Here is a 25,961-nt window from a genome sequence, read left to right as displayed (position 1 = left end):
GTCGGCTCGCGCCTGTGGAGACAAACTTGTTCCATTTGCTCACGGAAGATGCAGTTGACAATAGTAGTGCCCACTTAATTCTTCATCCTGAAGTTGGCATCCATTGCTACACTGTTTTGTCTCGTGTTCGTTTTTCCAGCAGTATTTCTTGTAAGTTAAGAACGTCACGCAGGAGTAAGAATAGGTTTGGTGATCTTACACCTCGTGTCTGATTTCACTGAAAGGAATGAAAGAGCGCCACAATGACGCTATGCTGATGTGTTCCTACAGCGACGACGACTACAGCAGAGTCGCTTTGCGTTACTCGAAGCTTTGTGTGGCACGTTATGGTGCTTGCTTAGGGTCCTGTTTGCTTTACACAGAAACAAAAGTAACAGGGGTAACAAGCGAATAAATGTTAGTTACTTTATTACTCAGTAACAACTCACCTGAAACCACGAGTACCTGACACTAACATACTAAGAAAATGTCTCTGGATAAGCTCCGGCATTTTGTCACTAGAGTTCAGGCTCATTCTGTATTCTGGTAACAATGCAACAGGACACGTGAACACTTTGTGAACGTTTCTTGCTAGTGAAGTAAATCAGAATACGCAAATTGGTAAGAAACTTTGCTTTATTAATAACACTTGTATCTTCCTTAATAATCGAGATTCTTAAGAAGCACTTTAATTTTTTTTGAATGGTAATGGTAATCTCCTTGTATGGAATTAAAAGGTTCTTGAAAACAAGAATTAAATGATACGACCACAAATATAATTAGGTAATTTTGTAAGTAGAGAAACTAAGGTAGACGGAAAAGAGCAAACTCATATCCATTGCTAGCGTAAATATCGCTGAACAGCACTTTGCTCGGTCTCGCAACCGGTAGATCTCATGCAAGCAGTCGTGAACACCGCCAACAAGCTCCGTAACCGAGAGTACCCAGCGCCTGCTGGCAGGCTATACTGATGCTCTTTCGAGCTACAGGGCTGCTCTTGCGCCTGATAGTAGGCCACCCGGAATCGCAGATCATCGAATGGGTAGTCCTCTCCAAGTGCCCAATACTTCATCATGGGTTCCATCTTTTTCTTTCATCGGTCACCTGACTGATTTGGTGCGACCTGTCACGACTGCCCCTCCTTTGACAACCCCTTCATCTCTAAGTAGCACTTGAACCCTACGTCCTCAATTATTTATCTTCCTCTACAGTTTCTACCCTCCACAACTACCTCTGGTACCATGGAAGCTATTGCCTAATGTCTTAACAGATGCACTATCATCCTGTCACTTCTTCTTGTCAGTGTTTCCCATATAGTCCTTTCCGATTCCGCGTAGAACCCCCTCATTCCTTGCCGTATCAGCCCCCGTAATCTTCAACATCTGTCAGTAACACCGCACCTCAAATTCTTAGATTCTCTTCTGTTCCGGGTTTTCCACAGTCTATGTTCCACTACCACACAATGCTGTGCTCAAAACGTATTGTCTCAGAAATGTCTTCCCTTAATTAAGGCCTATGTTTGATACTAGTAGACTTCTCTTGGCCAGGGGGGGGGGGGGGGAGCCTTTTTGGCAGTGTTAGTCTCCTTTTGATTCCTTCCTTCCTCCGTCCGTCATGCGTCATTTTGCTGCCTAGGTAGCAGAATTCCTTAACTTCATCCGGTTCGTGATGATCAGTGGCGATGTTAAGTTTCTACTGTTCTCATTCCCAGTACTCCTCATTACCTTAGTCTTTCTTCGAATTCCTCTCAATCCGTATTCTGTACTCATTAGGCTGTTAATTCCATTCAATAGGTTCTGTAATTCTTGTTCCCTTTCACGGAGCGTTCCAATATAAGCAACGAATCTTATCATCGGTACCTTTCCACCATGTATATTACTTCCACTCTTGAACGTTTATTTTATTTCCGTCATTGCTTCTTCGATGTATAGATTGAACAGTTGGGGCGAAAGACTTCACTGCTGTCTTACACTATTTTTAGTTCGTGAACATTTTTCTTTTTTTCCACTCTTATTATTCCCTCTTCGCTCCGCAAAACTTATTGCTTAGTTAGAAATTATCCGACAGTACAGACGTGAGTGCCATCTAGCTGTCTGTATGGACTAGATGTATGTTCACATTAGTCACATAACATCATACACATTGTGTGACAATTCAATACACGGTCTGTTGAAACCCGCATCGAAAGGAAGAAGAATTGTCATCATCCATACTGGCAAGGGGGAAATTTTGCACCGAATGGCTACGTATTGTTTAAATCTGGCGAGAAAACAAGTGTTAACATACCGACATGGACTTCTCAAATTACAAAAACTGCCTCAGGGAGAGAGTAATACATAGTCTGTTGCCGCGTACCGTCCTCGTAATAGATAATTCCCCATACCACAACAAGGAACTGACTAGTGCTCCAACATCCAGCTCCACGATAAGAGACATAGTGTCATGGTTAACAACAAAGGGGATTGTAAGCGTAGGCTTCCGCGGCCGTTGTCATCTTCAATAAAATTCTTCAGGGTATCAGACCGCATCGTCATAATTAAAAATGCGCCAATGTTTCGGCCAGCGTTGCAGCTAGCCTTCATCAGGACCTTACGTTAAACTGCTAAATGAAACACACTTGGTTCCTTAAATAGCTGCACGAGAAAACCGTGTCGTTACTTGATTGGCTGTAAAAAAGGGGAGGAGGAGGGGTGAAAGGTATGCTTTATTGGTGTTTCCTTTATTATCTGTCATTGGCTGAAATAGCTGTTTTCTATTGGTCTTTATATTAATCCATCCCATTGGAGGAGACGGACGAATAGCGAACAGGTGATAGCTGTGACGTCACACTGTTTACATGCTGTCCAGAAACCGGCTGCGGCGTGCCATTGCTTTGCGTGCTCGCGACCACTACTGCGGCTCTCCGCGTGTCTGCATGGGCCGCCACGGCTCTGCCGCCGCTCCGTAGCCCTGCTATAGCAGGCAGCCAAGACCTCGGAAGCTTGTACCCGTCCTCTCTATTCATGTTGGCGGGTCTTTTGGCTATTTCTATCGCCTCTCTAATCTTTCTTTTGAAAGTGAGAGGCTGTTTCGCCAGGACGCGGGCTTCTTGAAAAAATATTGGTTTCCCGCACTCGTCTTGGTGTTCCGCCACTGCTGACTTAGTGTGTTGTTTCACGCGGATATATCTTTCATGTTCCGAGAGCCTTGTGCTAATCGGACGTCCCGTCTCACCTATGTAGACTAGTCCACACGCACAACCAATTTCATACACGCCAGCTGTGTGTAGTTTGTCAACTGCATCCTTGGTAGAACCGAGCATGTCTGATATTTTGTTACTGCTTCGGAAAATTGGTTTGATGTCGGCTTTTCGTAGGATTTTGCCAATACGTTCGGTGACCCCTTGTACATATGGTAACACAGCAATACTCTGTGCCTCCTTCTCCTCTTCCCTGTTAGTCTTCTCCCTTGTCGACATGGTGCTGTCTATCATCTGCTTCCCATAGCCATTAGTTCCGAAGATGGACCTGAGGCGTTCAAGTTCTGTCTTCAGATGTTCTTCGTCGCTTATCCTGTACGCTCTCTTCGTTAGCGTATGCCGGGCGGACTTCTTCTGCGTGGGGTGATGGTGGGAGGAGGCGTGAAGGTACCTGTCCGTACTGGTTGGTTTCCTGTACACTTTGTGGCCAAGTTTACCATCAGGTTTTCGATAAACTTCCACGTCGAGAAAAGGCAGCACCCCATACTTCTCTGTTTCCATTGTAAACTGAATTTTCCTATGCTGTTGGTTAAGGTGCTTGTGGAAGTTCTGTAGCTCCTCTTCTCCGTGGGGCCAAATGACGAAAGTGTCATCGACATAGCGAAGCCAACAATTTGGACGTAATGGTGCGGACTGGAGGGCTGTTTCCTCAAATGCCTCCATGAAGATTTCTGCTGCGATGGGCGATAGGGGTGAGCCCATAGCTACACCGTCAGTTTGTTCATAAAATTGACCTCTCCACTTGAAATAGGTGGTCGTCAGACAGTGGCGCACAAGCTCACATATATCAGGTGCCACGCGTTCTTCTAGGAGGTTGCCGGCCGCGGTGGTTTCGCGGTTCTAGGCGCGCAGTCGGAATCGCGCGACTGCTACGGTCGCAGGTTCGAATCCTGCCTCGGGCATGGATGTGTGTGATGTCCTTAGGTTAGTTAGGTTTAAGTAGTTCTAAGTTCTAGGGGGCTGATGACCACAGATGTTAAGTCCCATAGTGCTCAGAGCCATTTTCTAGGATGTTCACAGTATCTGACACTGGGACATTCGTGAATAGGGATTTGACGTCGAAACTAACCATCAGATCTTGGTCCGTAACACGCATTTCCTTTAGGAGAGACACGAAGTGAGTGGAATCCTTAACGTATGACTCGGTTTGATGCACTAGGTGTCGGAGCCTAGGTGCCAGTTCTTTCGCTAGGTAGTAGGTCGGCGAATTTATACTGTTTACTATGGGCCTTAAGGGGAAGTCGGTTTTGTGTACCTTCGGTACACCATATATCCTTGGTGCCTGTGTCACTTGCGGGATGAATCTTCTGGCCTTGTCGAAGTTGATTCTAGAGTGCTTGAGCAGTGCCTGCGTCGTTTTGATCACCTTGGCCGTCGGATCTCCCTGAAGTTTCTTGTAGATAGGTTCTGCGAGAATATCTTTCATTCGTTTGTTGTAATCAGTTGTGTCCAAGACTACAGTGGCGTTGCCCTTATCTGCCTGTACCACTACTAAGTGGGGGTTGTCCCTGAGTTCCTTGATGGCATGGTATTCCTCAGCGTTGATGTTTTGCTTCGGTGGCTTTGCTTTATTCAGAACTCTGACCGTTTCCTGCCGGATCTTCTCCGCCTCGGCCTGTGGCAGATGACGTACCGAAGCCTCTACGGATTCTATGATATCTTCTTTTGGAACTCGCTTAGGTGCGACTGCGAAATTCATCCCCTTGGCCAGAATTGCTGTGGTTGCTTCGCTCAAGGTGTGGCTGGAGAGGTTGACCACTGTCCGTCGCCTATCCAGCGTCAATGTTTCGTTCATGGCTTTCTGTTGTAGTTTGTCGTACTTTCTCATCTGGCGGTTAGTAATACTATTGCTGGTCCTTGATGCTTGCTGAAAGGTTAACCTGTCGACTTTATCCCAGTCTTCCATCTGCGGTTTTCCGGCCAGAAATAGGTGCAGATCACACAAATTCCTGTTGTGGGCATCGAGACGTATGCGGATGTGGCGGATCCTTTCCCGTAGCAATGCTTTACTGGCTTTAGCACAGATATTCCTCGCCTTGTTCGTTTTTATGTGAGACGTCAACCGCAAAGAAAACGGCACAACACTCGTGTCTCTGCATCTCTTCAAAAAAGCAAGGTCAATCAGCAGTTTACATCTTTTCAGACGCAGTGCTTCTAACTTCTTGATGTTCCCGTGGATTTCCTGCCCATACAGGTTGGTTAAATGTAAGCGTAGGCTTCCGCGGCCGTTGTCATCTTCAATAAAATTCTTCAGGGTATCAGACCGCATCGTCATAATTTAAAATGCGCCAACGTTTCGGCCAGCGTTGCAGCTAGCCTTCATCAGGGCCTTCACGCCTCCTCCCACCATCACCCCACGCAGAAGAAGTCCGCCCTGCATACGCTAACGAAGAGAGCGTACAGGATAAGCGACGAAGAACATCTGAAGACAGAACTTGAACGTCTCAGGTCCATCTTCGGAACTAATGGCTATGGGAAGCAGATGATAGACAGCACCATGTCGACAAGGGAGAAGACTAACAGGGAAGAGGAGAAGGAGGCACAGAGTATTGCTGTGTTACCATATGTACAAGGGGTCACCGAACGTATTGGCAAAATCCTACGAAAAGCCGACATCAAACCAATTTTCCGAAGCAGTTACAAAATATCAGACATGCTCGGTTCTACCAAGGATGCAGTTGACAAACTACACACAGCTGGCGTGTATGAAATTGGTTGTGCGTGTGGATTAGTCTACATAGGTGAGACGGGACGTCCGATTAGCACAAGGCTCTCGGAACATGAAAGATATATCCGCGTGAAACAACACACTAAGTCAGCAGTGGCGGAACACCAAGACGAGTGCGGGAAACCAATATTTTTTCAAGAAGCCCGCGTCCTGGCGAAACAGCCTCTCACTTTCAAAAGAAAGATTAGAGAGGCGATAGAAATAGCCAAAAGACCCGCCAACATGAATAGAGAGGACGGGTACAAGTTTCCGAGGTCTTGGCTGCCTGCTATAGCAGGGCTACGGAGCGGCGGCAGAGCCGTGGCGGCCCATGCAGACACGCGGAGAGCCGCAGTAGTGGTCGCGAGCACGCAAAGCAATGGCACGCCGCAGCCGGTTTCTGGACAGCATGTAAACAGTGTGACGTCACAGCTATCACCTGTTCGCTATTCGTCTGTCTCCTCCAATGGGATGGATTAATATAAAGACCAATAGAAAACAGCTATTTCAGCCAATGACAGATAATAAAGGAAACACCAATAAAGCATACCTTTCACCCCTCCTCCTCCCCCCCTTTTACAGCCAATCAAGTAATGACACGGTTTTCTCGTGCAGCTATTTAAGGAACCAAGTGTGTTTCATTTAGCAGTTTAACGTAAGGCCCTGATGAAGGCTAACTGCAACGCTGGCCGAAACGTTGGCGCATTTTAAATTATGACGATGCGGTCTGATACCCTGAAGAAATTTATTGAAAACACAGGGGATTCTTTTCCACAACGTCGCAGCTGTATTCATTGATAAAAATGAACACACCAGGCAACATCGTTTTTAAAGTAGACAACGTTTTAACCGAACATGTTACTATGTTACGATTTCATCCATACTACCCAGAAGGGCTGATATGCCGAAGAGTCAAGAAAGGCGTTGCTGAACGTAATGTGGCATTCAGAATGGACACGTTATTAAGACATATATACGAACAAATTTATTCCATAACGCAAGAAGGCTGGAACCGACGCAATGAGCAGGTAAATAAATTTGATGATCAGTATATTTCAAGTGAAAGTTCACTGGACCACATGTGGCACAGAATCGAATAGTGATAGTCATAGCGATGGAATCGGTATTGATTCTACTTTTGATACTGGCAGCCGGCACTGAATCGGACGTGGTTACTGAAAACGTACAATTGTTGCGTGAAGCATTTTCCAAACGTGTTTGGTTTGCGTGGAACTAGTGATAGTGAAGGAGCCACAGTATTGTTTTAAACAACGAAATGTTTTATTTGTAAGGCGCAACTGTGCCTGCAATGAAAGATGTGCAAGCTTCTTAGCAGTGAAGCTACTGTTTACGGCAAAATTTTACGTTTCCCGTGGCTATAACTGTAAAATAAACGCGCTTACATTTCCTTATATATGCTCATGCAGCTCCTAGTACCTTTGCTGGTCCACTAAGCCGTAATATCTCTTCTCCTACTTTTGCATTACCTTTTCTGTTTGCATGAAGTTTACGCAGCACTCAAAGGCATCTGTTGTGGAATATACTGGCAATGAGTTGGTCGTGCAGCATGAAGAGTGAGATTCAACAAAGAAGAGAAACGCCTTATTCATCTTACGTTAAATGTGGCTGGAATGCCCAAACAAGGTTTCAAATTGCACGCTGAAAGCCATCCTATTAGGCGGCTTATTTCGTGACGAACGTTGACGACTATCTGTAAAAATCTGTCGTCTAACTATTTAGAGGATAGGCCACGAATGAAGGGAGACTAACGTGCGAAACTAAGGTGAAAAAGGTTCTTGCGTACTTTTTTAAAACCTCCAAATCAACTTGTGAAATATCGCACCTGGAGCTGAAACAGTCAATCAACAATCCTTCCAGTACTGCATGAGCATCTTACAATCCATTCCATGTAAGCCTTAAGCGATGGTGACATAAAGGGGACTTCAGGCAACGGATCTTATGTTGAACAATTGTGTTGAATGTAAGAAACGACTAATCTTTTTCAACAAGACCGTGTTTACAGATGAAGTTACTATCAGAAGCCTTGGAAGCGTGAATTAACGCTACTTTCATTACATAGTGATAGAGAATCATCGCTGCTCCCGACAAACTGAATTTTAGTTCCAGTGGAATGCAACTGTTTGTCGTAGAAACCTTGTTAGTAACTTCGTCCTTGGGCATTGTTTACTTTAAAAGTCCTAAACGGACAAACATATTAAAATTTTCTCAAAGAAAAATTTTCGGTGGTTGTTGAACAGTACCCCAAATTATTAGTGAGAAAACTTGAGCATGATTGTTCTCCACAACTTGCTTCACTCCGAAGGCAGATACTGACTGAAAGTTACCTTGACTGATGGACAAAACGGTGGCGTCGTTTGGTGGCGTGCAAACTCTCTTTTTATGTTTTATTTATTTTTTATGTCGAACAGAAAAGAACGTAGTGAACCAGATGATACTTACAGCAACAAATAACAAGAAAGGAAGCAGTGTGTCAGCCATTCCTTAATAGTTTGGAGACATACAGGCCGTTGCAATATTATTGAATATTTAATTTTGTCAGTAAATCATTTGTGATATTTTAAAAATGCTTTAAACTTACGTGGAGACGCTTGTTCATTATTCACTTTTATTTTCTGCTACTGATTACGTCTTGTATTTACTGAGTACAGATATAAATACGAACATAAAAATCTATATATAATATACTTAATTATACTGACATAAGTCACAGTATGTTCATTAGAAACAAAGTGATACGTTTAGCGCATTTTCGTTAGTAAATAAATAAACAAAACGTCACGGATTATCCTAAAAAATGCTCAAAAATTATCAGTTTCTCCGAACGGGACAATAGTGATTAATAGCACTACGAGTTCCAATCCATCAGTTATTCGCAGAAGCAAGCCGTTATGTCTGTCATCTTTCAGGAAAAAGTCTTTGGTAGTAGTAGCAACCCAGGAGAATCAGCCACCTGTACCAGCCACGATAAATACAAATGACTCCGCCGGCCTGTGTGGCCGAGCGGTTCTAGGCGCTTCAGTCTGGAACCGCGTCACCGCTACGGTCGCAGGTTCGAATCCTGCCTCGGACATGGATGTGTGTGATGACCTTAGGTTAGTTAGATTTAAGTAGTTCGAAGTTCTAGGGGACTGATGACCTCAGATGATAAGTCCCATAGTGCTCAGAGTCATTTGAACCATTTTTTAACAAATGACTGCGATGTGGTAAATAACTATTTGTTGCAAGCTGTCACTTCTCTTGAATGACACGCAGTAGGGTTTACGTGTTTCCTCAGTTATCATGTGGCTTTACGCATTCAAAGTAATTCACGTGCAACTCCGTGATCGTTTCTTATTGTCCTTTGTCATGGTACACAGATTACACACATCAATCGTTTTTCTTGTATGTATTTACGGTTTGGCCTTCCAGAGCTTAGATACAAAATAGTAATATTTTTTTTTTAATTTGTAAAATCTATTACAATTCTCTGAAAAAACTTGTGGTGGCCGTATTTGCTGTTGACGGTTGCTCAACTGCAGGATCATTCACGACCGGTTTCGTGATGGTTTAATCGCATTCTCAGTTGGATATATATGTAATTAACTTCATATCTGGTCGTTAAATACACACGGTCTGCCTACGTTCGGATCGGGTTCGAATTGTTTTCCAGTAACATGCATATGTCAGTAAAAATATATCCGCTTATAAAATTTTCACCGATCAGAATAATGTTTTCTGCCCTCAGTGAATATCAATCAGTCTTCGCTATCACAAGCGTGGACACAACGCACAATTACCCCTTTCGGGCAGTGCATATTCAATGACATTTCAACCTCCAGCGGAGGTAGAGAGAGCGTGTTTATGCGAGCCTTTTCTCTTGTGTTAGTATAATTAACTATTATTGCGGAAATTTCACTGCAAATCTTAATAAACTTTCTATCAATTAACACATCTTTGCAAGGGAGTTTCGGTTCCGTTCAGAAAAAAGTTATTTGGTCGTAAGTATCGGTAGATACGAAAAACCGGACAATTGCTAGTAGGAATCGCGCTGTGAAAGTCCTGTACAAAATTGTGTTTACAGATAATAATAATCTCCTGAGGCTCAGTGCACTGGTGCAAGTTTTTCTATTGGACGCCACTTCGGCGACTTGCGGGTCCTTCGCCTGCCCCAGGTATCCGGAACCGCGCGACTGCAACGGTCGCAGGTTCGAATCCTGCCTCGGGCATGGATGTGTGTGCTGTCCTTAGGTTAGTTAGGTTTAAGTAGTTATAAATTCTAGGGGACTGATGACCTCAGATATTAAGTCCCATAGTGCTCAGAGCCATTTGAACCAGATATCCGACCGGGGAAAGGGGATATAGGGTGTAACGTGGACTCTGAACCACGTGTTGTTCCTGGCGACTCATCACATTGTTGAGAGGCGAAGGTTGGGTTAAAACGAAGACAGAAAACTCCGTGGTTCGACCGAGATCCAATACCGCGACCGCTCGGTTTCCAGGCACGTGCTTTATACTAGTTCTCCAGGTCAGACATGTGATCGTATGCAGATATTTCATCTATAGATCTTGCTGCGTGATATGCTGGTTTGCGGGTTTAGAAATATGTGTCGTACATGTCTGCGCGTTTCATAGCATTGATTTAGAAGCTTAAATATTTCACGCTGCCAAGAGACAGTAGACATTAGTTCCTGAAATAAATTTCAGCCTCGTATCTCTATCCGTTCCTGAAAAAACCAAGTGTAAACAGGCCGATCGACAGACAATCGAGCAAAAAATTGTAAAAAAAATCCTTCATTATGTAATGTGATTACAAATTACCAATTTTTGCATTTATTTCTTTTCCTGTATACAGAAACCTTGCTTCTAGCCAAATTTTATCACTTTAATTCAACGGGAATTTCCCAGTAGGTTTTGACGGTGAGTTTGCGAGTATCGAAATATGTGATATAAATGACCCTATCGTAAGATCTTGTTGATTTAGAAGCTTACACTTTTTACACCACAAAGACAACGTAGACCCTCGTACCTGACATAAACTTCAACTTCATACCTCTACCCGTTCCAGAGAAAAAGATGTCTTAACAGTCGGACAGATAGACAGACGGACAAAGAAGTCATCCAATGAAGTTCCGTTTTTACCAATTAAGTTACACAACCCTAAAGAAGAAAATAAGTGCCACCAGTATAGCACACAAGCCTGCAAAATACGAAGGTTCTGGATTCGAATCTTGGTCCTTCACGCAGTTTGATCTTCAGGGGATGTCATATTTGTACTCTTTTTACAAAATCAAAACGTCTGCAGTTTTGGGGACAGGTAGTGTTGACGGAGTGGGCTACTGATTGATAAAGGTCTGACACAGTTATCCTGAGATAATCTGTACGGCACAAAACTATCGTTATAGCAATTTCTGCAACATAAAATGAAGGAAAACGACATCGACAAACTTGTGAAGTGCATGAATTTGGTATTCAAATGGAAGGGATCTATATTGTGTAGGATACTAAAAATATGTTATGGTGATAAGTCCACATGAATTAGTTCCAAAGAACAGCCAGAAAAATCTGAATACCACAGAGCTGCCCAATAGGGTCATTCTGATGACAGAAAACAGTTTTACAGAAACGTTACATTATTAGAACATATAAAGCAAAAGAAGTGGGTACCTGTGAACACTCCACTGCAGAGTGAAAATTTCATTCTGGGAACATCCCCCAGGCTGTGGCTAAGCCATGTCTCCGCAATATCCATTCTTTCAGAAGTGCTACTTCTGCAAGATTCGCAGGAGAGCTTCTGTGAAGTTTGGAAGGTAGGAGACGAGGTACTGGCATAATTGAAGCTGTGAGGGCGAGTCGTGCGTCGTGCTTGGGTAGCTCAGTTGGCAGTGCACTTGCCCGCGAGAGGCAAAGGTCCCGAGTTCGAGTCCCGGTCCGGCACACAGTTTTAATCTGCCAGGAAGTTTCATATCAGCGCCCGCTCCGCTGCAGAGCGAAAATTTCATAATGGTTGTATTGATTACTGACGTGAGTAAACGATAAAAATTCACATGTAGATTGAACATAAAGTCGAATAACTGAGAAATGATCTCTGAAGGGAAATGAGTAAGGTGAAACTGGTGATTAATTTCAATTGCAATTCGATGAATAAGCATGAAGATTCACGAAAGTCATGCACATGTGCCCTTCAGCTGACTGCTTATTAGGATACTACATATTCTCAAGAAACACATAATTTACATTGCATGGTTTCAAGTTTGCGTAATACGGCTTATCGTGTGGGAATTTAAAATGGTAAGCAACTAATGTCTCCATATGGCACGAAAAAAGTAGGTAATAATCCTCAATATGTCAGACAAAGACGCGTAACAGACAAAGGTTTAACATTGCTTATACAGGAAACTCGTCAGCTAAGATGAAATATGAACCATACAATATATAATTACTTCAAAGCAACGTTGGGAAGCTACCTTGAATCCTGAATACTGCAGTTTAGAAATGTCTATCTCAGCAATACATAAAACAATAAAGGTTGAACATGACAAATGTTAGCTTCTGCAGGAGGCAACCACGGGAAATAAGTAGAGCAAGAATAAACGCTTGTCAATGTCCATAATCGAAATGAATTAATAGCCTAGCCTCTTCATTGGTCGACAGGGTTCTGCGCCTCAAGTCCGTCTTGTAGATACACTCCTGGAAATTGAAATAAGAACACCGTGAATTCATTGTCCCAGGAAGGGGAAACTTTATTGACACATTCCTGGGGTCAGATACATCACATGATCACACTGACAGAACCACAGGCACATAGACACAGGCAACAGAGCATGCACAATGTCGGCACTAGTACAGTGTATATCCACCTTTCGCAGCAATGCAGGCTGCTATTCTCCCATGGAGACGATCGTAGAGATGCTGGATGTAGTCCTGTGGAACGGCTTGCCATGCCATTTCCACCTGGCGCCTCAGTTGGACCAGCGTTCGTGCTGGACGTGCAGACCGCGTGAGACGACGCTTCATCCAGTCCCAAACATGCTCAATGGGGGACAGATCCGGAGATCTTGCTGGCCAGGGTAGTTGACTTACACCTTCTAGAGCACGTTGGGTGGCACGGGATACATGCGGACGTGCATTGTCCTGTTGGAACAGCAAGTTCCCTTGCCGGTCTAGGAATGGTAGAACGATGGGTTCGATGACGGTTTGGATGTACCGTGCACTATTCAGTGTCCCCTCGACGATCACCAGTGGTGTACGGCCAGTGTAGGAGATCGCTCCCCACACCATGATGCCGGGTGTTGGCCCTGTGTGCTTCGGTCGTGTGCAGTCCTGATTGTGGCGCTCACCTACACGGCGCCAAACACGCATACGACCATCATTGGCACCAAGGCAGAAGCGACTCTCATCGCTGAAGACGACACGTCTCCATTCGTCCCTCCATTCACGCCTGTCGCGACACCACTGGAGGCGGGCTGCACGATGTTGGGGCGTGAGCGGAAGACGGCCTAACGGTGTGCGGGACCGTAGCCCAGCTTCATGGAGACGGTTGCGAATGGTCCTCGCCGATACCCCAGGAGCAACAGTGCCCCTAATTTGCTGGGAAGTGGCGGTGCGGTCCCCTACGGCACTGCGTAGGATCCTACGGTCTTGGCGTGCATCCGTGCGTCGCTGCGGTCCGGTCCCAGGTCGACGGGCACGTGGACCTTCCGCCGACCACTGGCGACAACATCGATGTACTGTGGAGACCTCACGCCCCACGTGTTGAGCAATTCGGCGGTACGTCCACCCGGCCTCCCGCACGCCCACTATACGCCCTCGCTCAAAGTCCGTCAACTGCACATACGGTTCACGTCCACGCTGTCGCGGTATGCTACCAGTGTTAAAGACTGCGATGGAGCTCCGTATGCCACGGCAAACTGGCTGACACTGACGGCGGCGGTGCACAAATGCTGCGCAACTAGCGCCATTCGACGGCCAACACCGCGGTTCCTGGTGTGTCCGCTGTGCCGTGCGTGTGATGATTGCTTGTACAGCCCTCTCGCAGTGTCCGGAGCAAGTATGGTGGGTCTGACACACCGGTGTCAATGTGTTCTTTTTTCCATTTCCAGGAGTGTACATTGTACCACGCAACCAAAGATAAGACTTCCGTAGCAGACGAGAGCAATGAATTGAAAGTCTTTGAGCATCGCGAGTGGCGCTATTAGCGTACTGTTACATAATGTGAAGGATATTTTTAGCGGATGGTCTTCAACTTCAACGAATTAGATCTGTACACAGGTGAACAGTGGAAATTATATGAAATATGGACATTTATTTAAAATCATTGCCAATATCTAATTTCACTTCGATTCCCACAATAGATAACAAATCTGTGCAAAAAATGATGGAGTACATTTTAGGATTCCTGTATAGGAAGTTGCAGTGTATATCTTATTCTCCGTCACAAAATGGGAATGCCTCCTGTTAAAATTTGGTGATTGCAGTTTTTTCTATGAATGAAGTGCTGAAAAATGATATTAACCTGGACACCTGCATGTATGTTCTGCAATTTTGAAGATCATGATGGAATACACTTTTGATTGAACTATTATTTACGAATCCTTTCTGTTTCTATAACTCTGTAACTACAGCTCAGACTAAATTTCTATGTGTATTACAAAAATAATACTACATTTCGCGACGCACAGTGGAGAGAAATTCAGCATTTGCATTATATACTAAGCTACGTCAGTGACTATCAAGCCAATGTAACAGGATACTCGTTATTGAACTCTGTACCGAAGCAGACATTTCATTCACAAATACACCATGGAAAGAGTGGCTACTCGCACTCCTCTATGCGATTGTTTTTAGTTTAGTTGTATGAGTGTAGTCCCTGCAGGGTAGATATTTAGCTAACTGGGGATTACTCTGTCAGGAAAGGCGATTCACGACGTTCCCAAGTGGGTTCCCGTGAGACGTATTGCGACATCACTTAGTGTCAGCCACTTAAGAATTTTCAGCGTTTCTGTTTACAGTCTCTCACCTGCACAACAGATAAGTGAATATTTTGACCAACTTCTTTGAATACCAGATTGCAACCCTTCATGTGGGTCTCACACATTTTACTAGTACATGGGTGACGATCATGCAAGAGTCCCACTGAACTGTTGTCTGTAATTTGCTCTATCTGCATCTGAGTCTTTTCACTTCGTATCTCTACATTCGTTTCTATAAAATATTTGTATGAAATGAGTTACTTCACTTGCGATTCATTAATCCTGCAGTCAGAAGACATCGCGCCTTCACGTTTTATGAAATGCGAAACTTCACATTTCCGGTTACGCTATCCAGCTGGATATTACTGCCTGAATTATTAATCCACCCCCCCTCCCCCCAACAACCAAGAACGTGTGGACACGAAAGCAGAGAAGAGCAAATGGGTGAAGACAGAATGGGACATATGAGACTGTGAGATGCATTTGATTGAACACTGGCAGATGTAAGTCAAAATAAGCCATGTGGTGTATACGATTTCCCTCAGAATGTTTGATAAGCCTGAGAGAGCCAAACATGACAAAACTTTCCTCCTGATATGCAAGACATATGTGAAAGGTGACATATAAGATTTTAAGAATACCAGTTTCAAAGAAGACACGTGATAGCAGATGGTTATATTATCGAACTATCAGGATAATAATACCAAAAATAATCTGTATAAAAATTATCATGGATTTCGCAAACAGAGATCTTTCAGAACTCAGCTCTCACTGCTATCCCATGAGAACTAGAACGCTGTAAAAATGGCACCCAAGATAATGCCGTGTTCCTTGACTTCCGGAACGCGTACCATACATATCCTTACTGTCGTTTTGTGAAGAAAATCGAGCTTACCGAGTTTTGTCCTTGGAATCCGTATTGCCGTGAAGAAAGAGTCAAACACATGTCGTTTTTAACGAATAAAGTCGATATAAACGTGAGTTATTTGGGGAGTACACAAAGGGAGTGTTATATGGCCGTTTATACAGGGTGACATTTATTGAACTATATGAAAAAATCGTAAATTGATTACAAAATTCGGCGTGAACATATGTTATTCAACATGTAACGTAATTACAGACATTTAGATTTACATTATGGCATGTTCGATATGCCTGTCATCATTGGCGATGATGTGGCGCAGACAAATAACGAAATCCTACATGACCGCCGGCTGGGGTGGCCGAGCGGTTCTAAGTGCTACAGTCTGGAACCGCGTGCCCGCTACGGTCGCAGGTTCGAATCGTGCCTCGGGCATGGATGTGGGTGATGTCCGTAGGATAGTTAGGTTTAAGTACTTCGAAGTTCTAGGGGACTTATGACCTCAGCAGTTAAGTCCCATAGTGCTCAGTGCCATTTCAACCATTTGAATCCTACATGACCCGCTGAAGCGTCGGAAAATCGATAATGGCTGTTTTCAGCTCAGCAAGGGTTTTGGGGCTATTGCTGTACACCTTGTCTTTTATAGAGCCCCAGAGCCAGAATGCGGTCCCACAATTGCTCTTCCAGGACATCAAACACTCTCTTGCTTCCCTGGGGTCGAGCTCCGTCTTGCATGAACCACATCTTGTCGAAATCAGTATCACTTTGGATAATGGGGATAAAGTCATTTTCCAAACCCTTTCCGTACCGTTCGGTTGTCACTGTGCCGTCAACGAATATCGCACCGATTATTCAGTGGCTGTGCATTGAGCACCATAGAGTATCCCGTTGAGGATGAATAGGCTTCTCGATCGCCAAATGTGCAGTTTGAATGTCCTAATGCAAACCGCTCACAAGTTACGACTATTTTATTTCATATAGTTCAATAATTGCCACCCTGCGTTAACAATATGTCAAATGTTATAGAGGAAAACGTTGGAAGCTCCGTGAGAAGAAAGGATGCAGCACCAGAAGACTGAACGTAAGTGAATATAACTTATTGCGAATAAACAGGCGAAGAGATCCATCATCTATTACCGATAAATCACTGTATGTGCTAAGAACTATAAAAATGCCTAGGTTTAACCTCTGCAGGGACCTGAAGTGGAATGATCACATACGTCTGTTAATAACTAGCCGATAAGTAGATGACAAGCTAAGATACACTTTCCGATAGTTAAGGATTTGTAAATCATCCACTAAAGAAGTACCTTACAAAGCACTTGAGAGAGCCATTCTTGAGTATTGCTTACAAGCCTCGGGCTCTTACTAGGTTCAGTGAACAGAAGTGACAGTGAAGATTCAACTATAGCATAGCACGTTCCTTCAGAGAATTATTTAATAAGCACAAAAGCGTTACGTGGACAGTTATCAAACTAGAGGTAGACGAGGATGTAGAAGGCGTGGAGTGATCAGTCTTCAGCAAATGGGCTTGTTAGAGCGCCGAATTTCATTTCGTGCGGAGAATGTTTCTGCCATTGTGGTGGGAGTTAAGAATCTCTGGATGGAGAGTGGCCGTGTGAGGCAAAGAGTGGGTGGTGTATCGCAAGGTATGGCCAGTACGGGAAGACCACCATCTGGTCCTCCTGGTGTCTGTGGAGAATCCTATGTCGACGATTCGATTCTGCTGTAACTGGACTGGTGGAATAGATCCCGCTATTTACTCTTTCCTTCTTCTCTCTCGTTTTTCTGGGAGTGTTCTAAGTCATGTGGCATTTCTTGCATCTAAGTTTCCATCTCCTTCTATCCTGCCAGTCCTGTTACTCCATGGCTCTCTAATGCGCTGCACGCCTCACTCCATCCTTACAATGCAGCCCTGGTCTTCCTCTTTTCTTGTGTCGTGGAGACTACCAGTGCCATATACACTCCTGGAAATGGAAAAAAGAACACATTGACACCGGTGTGTCAGACCCACCATACTTGCTCCGGACACTGCGAGAGGGCTGTACAAGCAATCATCACACGCACGGCACAGCGGACACACCAGGAACCGCGGTGTTGGCCGTCGAATGGCGCTAGCTGCGCAGCATTTGTGCACCGCCGCCGTCAGTGTCAGCCAGTTTGCCGTGGCATACGGAGCTCCATCGCAGTCTTTAACACTGGTAGCATGCCGCGACAGCGTGGACGTGAAACGTATGTGCAGTTGACGGACTTTGAGCGAGGGCGTATAGTGGGCGTGCGGGAGGCCGGGTGGACGTACCGCCGAATTGCTCAACACGTGGGGCGTGAGGTCTCCACAGTACATCGATGTTGTCGCCAGTGGTCGGCGGAAGGTGCACGTGCCCGTCGACCTGGGACCGGACCGCAGCGACGCACGGATGCACGCCAAGACCGTAGGATCCTACGCAGTGCCGTAGGGGACCGCACCGCCACTTCCCAGTAAATTAGGGACACTGTTGCTCCTTGGGTATCGGCGAGGACCATTCGCAACCGTCTCCATGAAGCTGGGCTACGGTCCCGCACACCGTTAGGCCGTCTTCCGCTCACGCCCCAACATCGTGCAGCCCGCCTCCAGTGGTGTCGCGACAGGCGTGAATGGAGGGACGAATGGAGACGTGTCGTCTTCAGCGATGAGAGTCGCTTCTGCCTTGGTGCCAATGATGGTCGTATGCGTGTTTGGCGCCGTGCAGGTGAGCGCCACAATCAGGACTGCATACGACCGAGGCACACAGGGCCAACACCCGGCATCATGGTGTGGGGAGCGATCTCCTACACTGGCCGTTCACCACTGGTGATCGTCGAGGGGACACTGAATAGTGCACGGTACATCCAAACCGTCATCGAACCCATCGTTCTACCATTCCTAGACCGGCAAGGGAACTTGCTGTTCCAACAGGACAATGCACGTCCGCATGTATCCCGTGCCACCCAACGTGCTCTAGAAGGTGTAAGTCAACTACCCTGGCCAGCAAGATCTCCGGATCTGTCCCCCATTGAGCATGTTTGGGACTGGATGAAGCGTCGTCTCACGCGGTCTGCACGTCCAGCACGAACGCTGGTCCAACTGAGGCGCCAGGTGGAAATGGCATGGCAAGCCGTTCCACAGGACTACATCCAGCATCTCTACGATCGTCTCCATGGGAGAATAGCAGCCTGCATTGCTGCGAAAGGTGGATATACACTGTACTAGTGCCGACATTGTGCATGCTCTGTTGCCTGTGTCTATGTGCCTGTGGTTCTGTCAGTGTGATCATGTGATGTATCTGACCCCAGGAATGCGTCAATAAAGTTTCCCCTTCCTGGGACAATGAATTCACGGTGTTCTTATTTCAATTTCCAGGAGTTTATTAGACGGCCATCTGTCCTCTAGCATTCTTCGAAGATGGTCATCTTAGTCGTGTATTTTAAATTCTGTCTACAATATCTTTTGCAGCTCCCGTCTGTTCTCGTAGCACTTCATATTTTATCTGTTCTTGTTACTTCACAATTTCGTCTCCTAAACTCCATTTCGATTGCCTGTAACTTTTTTCTCTTTGGACCTGGAGACTCCCCATAGTTCAGCACCATACAGAGCAATACTCTCAACTATAGTTTCTTATATCCTCCTTTCCAATTTTTGACCGTTTATTCCATATTATGGAGGCTATAGAGTGTAACTGCCAAATTAAAACCTTTCCCTGTCCTATTCTGTGCTTGATTTCCTTGTTTCTTCCACCTTTATTCGAAATCATTGACCACAAGTATTTACATGTCTTTAAACTTTCTTAACACATAAGACACATCCTCTTCTTCCTCTGCGAGGATGACATGATCGTCGGCGAAATTGAGGGAGAACATGATGTCATAACCTACTCTAATACTCGTATTTAGCGCTTCTTTTCCTGTTTTTCAGTGTTGCGTTCAAAAGTACTTTGAAGAGGTTAGGCGCTAAACAGCATCCATGTCTCAGTCCTTTGCTGACCACAACTTCCTGTGATAACTAATTTCCCAGCTTGAACATGACAAGTACTACATGTATCAATGAATACAGCTTTGTAATGGCTTGTAAATAATATTTATGAATGTCCTGGTTTTTCATTGCTTCCCACAATCTTGAAATTGGTACACTGTCATACACTTCCTGCATATGTATAAAAACCATGTATCTCTACAAGTTATGTGCAGTCGCCTGTCTTATGCTGCAGATATTATCGATACAAGACCTTTCTGCCAGAAAACCACTCTGTTCTTCTACTTTCTCAATTTCTCTCTCAGTTCTATTTTTAAGCATCTTAATATACAGCCTCGATAAGGGAATAAGTACTGTGATGCGTCGATAATTTGTACAGTCATCGTTTCTTCCCTTCTTAATTACGTTTGTGATGAATCATTCTTTAAACTCTACAGCAGTTGCGAGATATTCAGATAACACGCTTGGCCCGGCGTTCAACAAAACCACAGTTTCAGATCCTGGTGCTTTTCTATTGTTGAACTGCTTAACTGCATCCTTTACTTCCACTGTTGTTGTCCCCTGGATTTCTGTGTAATGTTCCTTGCCTGTAACAATGCAATACGATCATTTCATTTCATTTCATCGCTAGGATCCTTTCATCCGTACACATAAACATTCGTTCACACAATTCCATTTCTCAATGCAGCGTTTATTCCACTTTTTGTGCACCGCAAAGGCTATCCCCCCCATTTGCCCAACACTCTTTGTTCACTCCACTGTAAATATGAACTCAGTCATCCAGTCCATCTACACCTTTACTTTTCTCTTTTGTTTCTGTTAGTGCTATTGCGTCTACTTTGTTCCGATGGATTTCTTTGGATACTTCCGTTTTCTTAGTTGTGGTGTCCTGGACGTGTCATGTACAAAAATTCGTATACTGGTTTCGTTTTCTTGGTCGATTGTGTCTAATTCAGATCTGGTCCCCAGGCTTTACTCTTGGATTCTTTGCATATTGAAGTTTTGCAAATGACGGGGTGCAGGCCAAACGTCTCAACCCCTTGAACCTGGAGGAGCAGGTAATTAATGATGATTTTGCACCGTTATACTGACTGTCATTCTGGACTTACGGGCTCGGTTCAACCTGTGTCTTAACCAGAATTCTGCTGGCTCCACAATCATTACCGCTGGAGATAGAATAAGAAAATGAAATACACATTCAGGCCTCAAAATTTTATACTTATGTGGTCGAAAAGAACAAGATTTGGCCAAGGGAAGTCGATAGAAAAGACAACAGAAGAAGCCTGACGTAAATAAGTCGAAGTAATGTCAGACATAGCTAAGGGTCCATGTAGGTGTCATCCACATGCTCTCAAGAAGGGAGCCCCCTAGGGGGACTACACATTGACTGCAATCTCACCAACTGACCAGTCTGGCGTGGGTGACCATACCAGGGGCACTGCTTCTGCCAGCATAACTCAGTGGATCACTGAGACACAGAAACATCGCCAGAAACTTTTATGTGGTAGTCTTCTCATGTTCAGAAACTACTAACTCCTCACACTACACTCAGCTTGTAAAAGTCGTCTATGACATACCAAGAAGCAGGATGTAGTGTTCTCGAAAGAGTTCCATTTCAATCGTCTCTACAGTCACGCGTCATACACTACAGAATTGTCTCTGTCTTTAACGATGGGAAAGATGACCAAAATTGAGAAAGTAAAAGTCGTAGCAATGTTTAATTAGAAAGTTTATTTTTGTCAAAGCTCAAAAATTATTCAGTAGTTATACCGATTGCTGGTCTTTAGTCATTATTAATAGCTCCCAAATATTGCTCAGCTTGTGGTTGCGACAAAACATTTTAGGTGTCAACAGTTTATAGATGATTTTGGTAGCATGTTTTGAGACAGCCGTGGGCCGAACAATATTTATTGATTCCTAGCACGTTATCGCAGTCACTGTTGAAATAATATACACTAACACAAAAAGGAGGCTTCCCGAAGGAATTACTCGAATGGGACGGAGATCGGTTTTGGGGAAACAAATGTTTACAAATTTGGAAAAATTGAATGATTTATTCAAGAGAAAGAGGTTCAAAAACTGGGCAAGTCAATAACGCTTTGGGCCACTCCTGGCGATTGTGCAAGCAGTTGCTCGACTTGACATTGATTGATAGATTTGTTGGATGTTCTCTAGCGTTGTGCCAAACTCTGTCCAGTAGGTGCGTTAAATCGTCAAAATCCTAAGCTGGTTGGATGGCCCTCCCAATAGTGCTCCACACGTTCTTAACTGGAAGAGATCCGCCGATTTTGCTGCCCAAGGTAGGGTTTGGTAAGCACGAAGACAAGCAGTAAGAACTCTCACCATGTCAGGGAGGACATTGTCTTTTTGAAACGTAAGTCCAAGATCACTTGCCATGAACGGCAGCAAAGAGGGTCGTAGAGTAATGTCGACGAACTGCTTTCCTATGAGGGTGCCGTGGATACTAAAGGGATCCTCTTATGTAAAGAAAATGACGCCGTCTGGCGGACGACACTCATGTTGGTATCCCACCACTGCCCGACGCGTCTGCAGACATGTCTTCGGCCTGTAATCTCATTGACTGGAGTAGAACTCAGTTTCGAGTCATGCTTACAATTGAGTCTCGATGACCAGCGAACACATTATCTGTAGACCTTCCTAACATACGTGGGATACCAGCCTCGCCGACGCCCGCCATGCAGCCCGACAGCCTGGAGTGATGGTCTGGGGTGCCGTTTCTGGTCGTAGCAGGACCACTCCTGTTGTCCTCCACGGTACCATTACAGCACTGCGGTACTTCGACGATATATTGTGCTCCGTTTTGTTGCCATTCACGGCAAGTCATCCTATGCTGCGCAATACCCTTTCTTCCAAGAGTGCTACTTCTGTAGGGATCGCAGAAGAGCTTCTGCCAAGTTTGGGAGGTAGGAGTCGAGGTACCGGTAGAATTGAAGCTGTGAGGACGTGTCGTGAGTCGTGCTTGGGTAGTTCAGTGGTGGAACACTTGGCCGCGAAAGGCAAAGGTCCCGAGTTCGAGTCTCGGTCCGGGACACAGTTTTAATCTGCCAGAAAGTTTCATATTAGCGCGCACTCCGCTGCAGAGTGAAAACCTCATTCTGGCATCCTAGGTTTATATTTGAGCAAGACAACGCCCGCCCGTACATGGCGAGAGCTTCTACTGCTTGTCTTCATGTTTGCCGTATCATACCTTCGCCAGCAAGGCTGCCGGACCTCTCCCGAATTGAGAACGTTTTGAGCATTATGGACAGGACCCTCCAATCATCTGGAAATATGGCGTTCTAAAGTGCCGTTTGAACAGCATTTCTCACGGTGTGCTTAGAAGGACATCGGAGAACTTTGTCAGTCAAAGCCAAGCCGAATAATTCGTTGAATAAGTCCGTTATTGACTTTCTCAATTTGTGAACTCCTTTCTCTTGAATTAATGGTCCAATTGGTTAGAAATTGCGATCATTTGTTTGCCTGTAAATGTACATCACAACTACCGATTTCCATCTAATTCTGGTAATTCATTTTAATTACGGAATTTTGATAGCAACTATACAATGGGAACTGGTATAGCATTAAACAGTTTTGTTTGTATTGTCTGAAATAAACTTTATAGCGCAATTTAACATACTCAATGCGACTCTCAGCCAATAACATGGCAAATATGAATGTTTTCGAAACCGGAAGCATTGGTACCGTCTAGCCTTCATGTCTTCTGCTGTGTGCGTAGTGTCGCGTATTTCATTCACAAGCTATACGGGAGCACACACAACCGCATGCCGCTTGCACGGCCACTAGTACTTCTGGAAACTTAATGAACAGCAACAGCAACACGTTTCATGCCGGAACGAAGGAAAGGCGACAGCGTGAAAAAGTTATATGGAACGCTTACAGTACTTCACAACAGAGAGAGATTTGTGGGACGAATATGTATCGGTCACCACACTAAGGATACAGCGCAGCCATAGTATCGCAAATTTGAACTGCCATACATAGAATAAGAAACTAGGAATCCTCTTGCTAGTTCAGGAACTATATCATCATACAGAATACATAAAAATAAATCAGTTTATTGTTTGCTGGGAAAATACTTAACGTAATTTTTGGTGTGGTATCGTTGGAGTATTTCCGAAGGACATCATTAGCTGATCACTATTGCTGTAATACATGATTTTTATTTTAAATGTACAACAATAATGCTAGGGGAAACAACTAGATTGAAGAAATTTTTAATGACTGTATACTCATACACAACAAGACTACTTTGAATGCACATAACAATTTTTCTGTGCAGATTGCTACAATTTTATGTAGATGAATCGACATTAAAATGGTATAATGCAGCTAGTCCAGAAAAAAGTCGAAAATAATACCAAATACTACTTTTCATTTATCCCTCAGAATAACACCGTATTGCCTACTTGCACAGAAAGTATACCCCCATGATCAATTTAATGGGGATAACTACAGTTTTAAAAATAAAATACAGAAAAAAACACTCCTGTCACCAGGGTGAATGGGGTAGTTCCGTTTGAAATATGACATGAGTGCTGATAGAGTCTGTAATATCAGGTATCGATACGATCCCATGGTGTATCAATGCTGGTAACGAAATGACAAGTTTTCGTCTTACGCCAGTAGCGGTCATGGGGGATCTGAGGACCCAAATCGCCGGCTGGAATGGCCGTGTTGTTCTAGGCGCTACAGTCTGGAGCCGAGCGACCGCTACGGTCGCAGGTTCGAATCCTGCCTCGGGCATGGATGTGTGTGATGTCCTTATGTTAGTTAGGTTTAATTAGTTCTAAATTCTAGGCGACTGATGACCTCCGAAGTTAAGTCGCATAGTGCTCAGAGCCATTTGAACCATTTTTGAGGACACAATTGTGCGCCTATGCTAAGTCACACATCCTGCAGGTCTGTACTACGAGCGCCCTCTGACAGCGCAATAGCAGAAGGTCAGCGGCAGCCGTTCAGCCGACATGTGCTTGAAGCCACAACGCTACAACACCTTCGTTTCTGCGTAATTCCTGATGACAATTAAACAGCTGGACGCTGTTTCTTGCTATATTATTTATAATAAGTTTCCGTAAATTTGAAAAAAATACAAGTTAATCTTTTCTTTCTTGTTTTGTATTGTTTGCTAATCACTTCTTCTGCTCTCCAGATTTCCTACGACGGCAGTTGCAACTCCACTGTGTGGCTCATCTCTTCTTACCGCTGTGTATAAAGTCGAATACAACGGAGACAGGACTGGCCGCCAGCGTGATAGGAAGAGCAAGCTGCAACACATACGAACTGGCCCATTTGGCAACTTAAATCTCTGTCCTGACGTGGGACTGAAACCAGGAACCTCACCATTCGCTTTCTACACTCTTACAGGTGAAGCTGCCTGGCCGCGATTCACAATCCATTATCATCTCTCTACTTCACAAGTACCGCTCTCCTACGTTCTTTAGTTCACAGTTCTAATCTTCCAGTTAACTTCAGAATAGTGCACACAGAGAAATACACATTGTGGAAAGAATTCCCAAGGTTGTGGCTAAGCTATTTCTCTGCAGTATACTTTAGTTCAAGGTTGATAGCCATGCTAGAACTTTTGGCGCGCTTTGCTACAGACTGATAAAAATTATTCAAACTGCATAAGATATGTACATTTGATGATGACGGAATAGAGGTTGCCTGGTGTACAAACCATTTCCAAATTCTAGGTAGCTCCAAACTTCACAGGTGCTGCTGTAGCAAGGGCAAAATTACACAGTTCAGATGTATTCTGTTGTTGTGTTGTGGTCTCCACTCCGCTTACTACTTTGATGCAGCTCTCCATGCTACTCTATTCTGCGCAAGCCTCTTCATCTCCGATCCGAATAACTACTGTGGCTTACATCGTTTTGAACCTGCTTAAGATATTCGTCTCTTGGTCACTCTGCAATCTTTACAACCTCCTCACCCCCCCCCCTAACCCCCTCACCCCCCCCCCCCCCCAAACACACACTTCTCTGCAGTTCTGAACTACTGATCCATTCATGTCTCAGGATGTGTCCTTCTTTTAGTCAAATTGGGTTACAAATTTCTTTTCTCGCCAGTTGTATTCGGTACGTGCTCATTGGTTACATGACTTACCTATCTAATCTTCAACATTATTGTGTAGCACCACAATTCAAAAGCTTTTATTTAATTGTTGGCTGAACTATTTATCGTCCACGTTTCACTTC

The sequence above is a fragment of the Schistocerca cancellata genome, chromosome 3 (genome assembly GCF_023864275.1).
Source record: "Schistocerca cancellata isolate TAMUIC-IGC-003103 chromosome 3, iqSchCanc2.1, whole genome shotgun sequence".
Lineage (NCBI taxonomy): Eukaryota > Metazoa > Arthropoda > Insecta > Orthoptera > Acrididae > Schistocerca > Schistocerca cancellata.
This window is presented reverse-complemented; position numbering follows the sequence as displayed.